Source organism: Coptis chinensis, chromosome 5 (genome assembly GCF_015680905.1).
Source record: "Coptis chinensis isolate HL-2020 chromosome 5, ASM1568090v1, whole genome shotgun sequence".
NCBI classification, from domain to species: Eukaryota; Viridiplantae; Streptophyta; class Magnoliopsida; order Ranunculales; family Ranunculaceae; genus Coptis; species Coptis chinensis.
This window is the reverse complement of record NC_141460.1, coordinates 77,872,491-77,877,472: the sequence shown is the minus strand read 5'-3', so window position 1 is coordinate 77,877,472 and position 4,982 is coordinate 77,872,491. Positions and strand designations below refer to the sequence as shown.

General features: G+C 38.6%; 1 long non-coding RNA gene across 1 annotated transcript; it reads right to left on the bottom strand.

Annotated features, from left to right (window-relative positions):
• Window positions 1–215: 215 nt before the first annotated feature.
• On the bottom strand, window positions 216–1,785 carry LOC147499048 (uncharacterized). Its single transcript, XR_015194403.1, has 3 exons — window positions 1,554–1,785; window positions 1,074–1,465; window positions 216–515 (listed from the first exon to the last, which is right to left on the bottom strand). It is a non-coding gene; the product is annotated as an uncharacterized LOC147499048 (long non-coding RNA).
• Window positions 1,786–4,982: the final 3,197 nt, after the last annotated feature.

The window sequence follows — 4,982 nt, the reverse complement described above, 5'->3', positions numbered from 1 at the left end:
CTGTTGTAGCCCCAAATAAGCCGTGCATGGAAGTTGGCATCTATTCTTTGGTGACAGATTATGTACTATACTTAGGTACATCTATGGCGGAACCTCATGTGGCTGGAGTAGTCGCACTTATAAAATCCGTTTACAGGGATTGGAGCCTTGCAGCAATTCGTTCAGCAATCATGACCACCGCATATGCTACCGATAACACACACTGAGCAATAGGAGATTCATGGACTGGATTGTCTGCTACAACTCTAAACTTCGAGGCTGGCCATGTAAACCCCCATATAAGCTATGAACCCTAGGCTCATCTATGATATTGGATTCAAAGATTATGTTGAGTTCCTATGCAACCTTGGTTACACAGATCAACAAATGAGTGTTGTCATCAGGAAAACCCTTTGGACTTGTCGAGACAACGCATCTGATCTAAAAAGGAGAAGTAGTGCAAAAAATGTCTTTGTACCTTCAATGTGCGCAATCGACATGCTTCACAGAGCCCTGCCCAGGTCTTCTTTCATTATCTAGCAAACGAAAACATATGGGGTAGACAATGTATTAAACAACTACACCAAACTGTAATTAAATTACTTCACCTAAATTAGCACCAATCTTCTGAAATTCAGTTACAAAGCCTCACAAAGTCAAAACATAATAGTTTTGATATATAGATTCAAGTAGTGAAGACAGAATGTGATAATTATTTTCAACCTAATTGAGATACCTGAGAAAGCATGGAATAAGCAATGCGATACGGTTTCGAACCAAATTCAATGGTGAGAGAAACTCATTACTGATTTACTTGAGAGAAATGGGTTTGTTCAAAGGGATAAAGAGAAAGTGAATTCAAACTAAGATCACAAAAGATGCCATTCAAAGTTGATCCTGTGTAATAATAGAAACAAAATCCAACCAAAGCGGACAAAAACATTTCTTTTGGATAGAAGCTTTGAAGCACATTTAGTATGTATTACACAATGATCGAAATGGTCATTTATCAACATCAAACATCAACATGGCTTGCTCCTTTATTGAGATATTTAAAGATCAGATATAGATTTAAACATGGCTTTAGCGCATACCTCAATCGTCGATATTACCCATAAGAGGTTCAATAAGTCATTCTTTTCTTCCGTCCTTTATAAAACATAGAGCAATAAAAACTTGATCAATTAAATCATCAACAGACCATATAAAAAGTTTTTTTAGCAACAACTAACAACTTTGTTCGACCAAATCACCTACTGTTACCAATATCTAATTACTTGAATGGAGCGTGCAAAAGAGTACCTCCAATAGATAAAATGAATCCATTTGAGTATCATTGGCACTACCAATTTTCCACTACTTCCAATTTTCTGTCATTCTTAGTTCAGTGTCCAATAAAACAATGAAAGTAAAAGGACAATTGCAGAGCATGAGAGGAGAGAAAGAGAAAGAGAAAGTACCTGCCTGAAAGAGGAGGGCTTCACAACTGAAGACAATAACAATAAAGAAAAAGGAAGAAATCAGTATTAAATACAGGAGATAAGATAATAATCTTCGAGAGAGAAGAACAGTACCTGAGCGGATTACAGAGAGGGAGACGTACTAATGGTGATTCGAGAATGATAGATGTTGAAGGAGAGGAAGAGTGGCTAAGAGTGGGGAGATGAAGGGTTTTGAAACTTGATAACTGTTTAGATATAATTATGCCTAATTAATACGGGAACTTTTCAATTCTATAATCGTTGCTAATTTATAATCTTGCACACACTCACTATGAAAGAGAACGGTTGTGGGAGAGAGAACGAAAGTTCAAATTAAAAGAGTCACAAAGAAACGAAGGGTTTTTTTTTTTTTTTTTTTTTTTTTTTTTTTTTTTTTACAATTAATAATATAATTAATTTCTAATGTAATCGTGGCACTCGTCTCGACCGTCGATTTATACCCCTCAAAACTAATCCCAGCCGCGAGTGAGAAGGCAGTCCTGTTTTGTTAAGTTGATATATATATATATATATATATATATATATATATATAAATATATATAAAAATACCTGAGAAAAGAGAAAAACAAACACATGAACCCATAAGCCCACAAGGAAAAACCCTAAACAATAGCCATGTCTCTAGTGTCAAAAGTTAAAACACATTTTATCTCAAAAGGCCAAAACTTACAGGCGGCTCTCAAACCCCATTACACCTACACCACCATCTCAAAGCTAATCAACTTATTGAAACCTCCATCATTGAACTTCAATTCTTTCAATTTCATATTTGTTTTCATGGAGTAAATTTAACTTTTTTTTAATTCTTTTCATTTTCTTTTGCCCATCATTGATACTCAAGGTGATAGTGAGAAGTTAAAGTGTTGCAGACTTGCTGCTATTGTAGAAGCAATTGATCCAAACAAGGGCATTGCAGCTAAGAAAGTTGGAAGATAGAGATATAAGAATACTGATTTTGTTATATTTTTTGCTTTCATTTTTTGAAAGTGATGGTATGTAATATATAGCTCGTTGAAAATTTGTATGTTGATTGTACTTTGGATGCGCTTCTTACTTTCCTAAAATTGAAATGTAATATGTTTTGGATTTTTTGTATTTAATTCATTCAAAAATGGAGTTTATGCCATTATTTCTAGATATAGTTCACGAGCTACAAGTCTCAAGCTCGTTTTGTAAAACGAGTCGAGCTCGAGCTATGTGTAATTAGAAACAAGCCGAGTTTGAGTGCAAAGTGGAGCTCGACTTTGAGTTTAATTTGAGCTCAGCTCGAGCTCGACTCGAAAGCCCACGAGCCGAATCTGAGTATGCCAATACTCGGCTCGCTCGACTCAATGACCACCCCTAGTAAGGTGAGACTGCCCAATGCAAAGGTGACAAATAATCTCGGACGGGATGTTGGATTCCGTCTGAAAGATTTTTGATTGAGACGGAATGTAACATCCTGTCTGGTATTTTATAATGAGACGGAATGAAACATCCCGTTTGGTGAGTCTAATATCAACAGACGCGAAACAACACACTTTCACCTTCTTCCATATTGCCAAAAATTTTTTTTTTGATTTCTTCAATTCCCAATGACTTCTCCACCCCCCCCCCCCCCAAATGATTCCCCACTTGCCTCACCACCTGAAGAGATGGTAGATGGTTTGGAAATTTCAAAATATCAAAAAAAAATGGACAAAAAGAATCATCATCAAGAACTCAAAATGTGGGCGAGGAGGATGAAATTTAACTTGGGTTTAATTTTCCACCATGTTGTGAAATCGAGGAACACCCACCATTAGCGTCAACATCGGTCCAACACATAGCAAATAGAGTGGCCGCGTCTCAAGTAAGTTTTAGATTTTTTTTTATGTTAATTATTATTATTTATGTTAGTTTATATCAAGTTTGTTACCGTGTAATTAGTTTGAATTTGTTGCATTGCATTAAAAAAAATTGAGTTGAAATTATATCGTGTTGAATAGTTTGTTGTATTGCGTGTAATATAGGCAATACACCTATGGAAAGTGCGTTGTGTACTTTCAAATGTTGTGTCATGGTGGCGTTGTTTGAAATAAAAAACGGATTATAATTTTGTCACGGTTACCAACATTATAGCTGTCACACCATTTGAGAATTTTTTAAATTCAAATTTGGGACAAAATGATCAAGCATTGTTGTTTGGGATAGTTGAGCGGTGGTGGAAATCTACCCACACATTCCATTTCCCATGGGGTAAGCTTGTGATTACCCCTCTTGATTTCACAATGCTCACGGGTGTAAGTACCCTCCGTTCTACACTACAAAGCACGTGTCCACATGGCAGGATGTCTTACTTCAGCTCGTCCCACAACATCAGATCGTACCAACGACCCAGCATCCAGGTCGTCACCAGCAGCAGTTACATCCATTCATGGAAAGATATCAACTAGCACAATCTTAGAGCTCAATCAACACCACAATCAAGGAAACATTAACTTTGTAACAACACATTAATGGCAAATCACCAAGATAGCACACAAGGTAGATCTGTAATCCATAATAGTTCAAGCACACATCTATAAATAGAGAGAGATGAACTACGTAAGGCTTGATTCAAGTTTACCCCGAGAAACTTGATACGTAGGCAACTCTTATCCCAAGAAGAGTGCAGCCATTTCCTATCCAACAAATCATCAGGTCGTAGTCCCAAAATAACCAACATCTACATTGGTGCCATCTGCCGATTCGTTTCCTTAAGAAAAGAACAACCACTCTTTTCTCAAGCCCACGAAGCTGGTCAGAAAAACCACAATGGAACCCAACCTACAAGCATTGGTAGACCAGATGAAGACACTCCAAGAAGCCTTCATCACTTTGCAACAAGAAAACTAGACAATGCGAGAGCAGGCCAACTCCAACGCCAACAATGGCACCACAGAAGCCGGGGAGCACAACAGCCTAACCAACACCACCGATCGTCGTTTAGAAGACTTCGCAAAAAAACTAGAAGTCGTTTAAAGAGCGGATCGCTCGAGAGAAGATGATAGAGACGCACAAAGCATCACCATTCATCCAAGATATCCGAGACAAAGCGGTCTCGCCCGAGAGTTCATCCAACCAAAGTTCCGTTATGCGACGGTACCTTTCTGCTGGCGAAAGCAGCGTGAGCTTCGCTTTAACCAAATCCTAGCACTCTATATCCATCGACTCACGACTACGAAGTGCAAACTTTTTCCGGCCGGTTTAAAGGGCCGGAGCAATATCCGGTTTTACACACTCCCTCCAGATTCGATCAACAACTTCGACCTTTGGCGAGGCGTTAAATAGCGCAGTTCGGCCCACAAATAGAAAAAGAAGCGTGCCAACCTGGACTCCTTGTTTCAGCTCAAGCAAGCTCATGGCGAAACAATCCGAGCCTTCCTAGGACATTTGAAGAAGGACCTCCTCTCGCTGGAGTCAGGACTCAGTGACGGTTTTGCAATTTCTGCGTTCACAAACGCCCTCTTGGATGACTCCGACCTAGCAGGGTCCTTCATG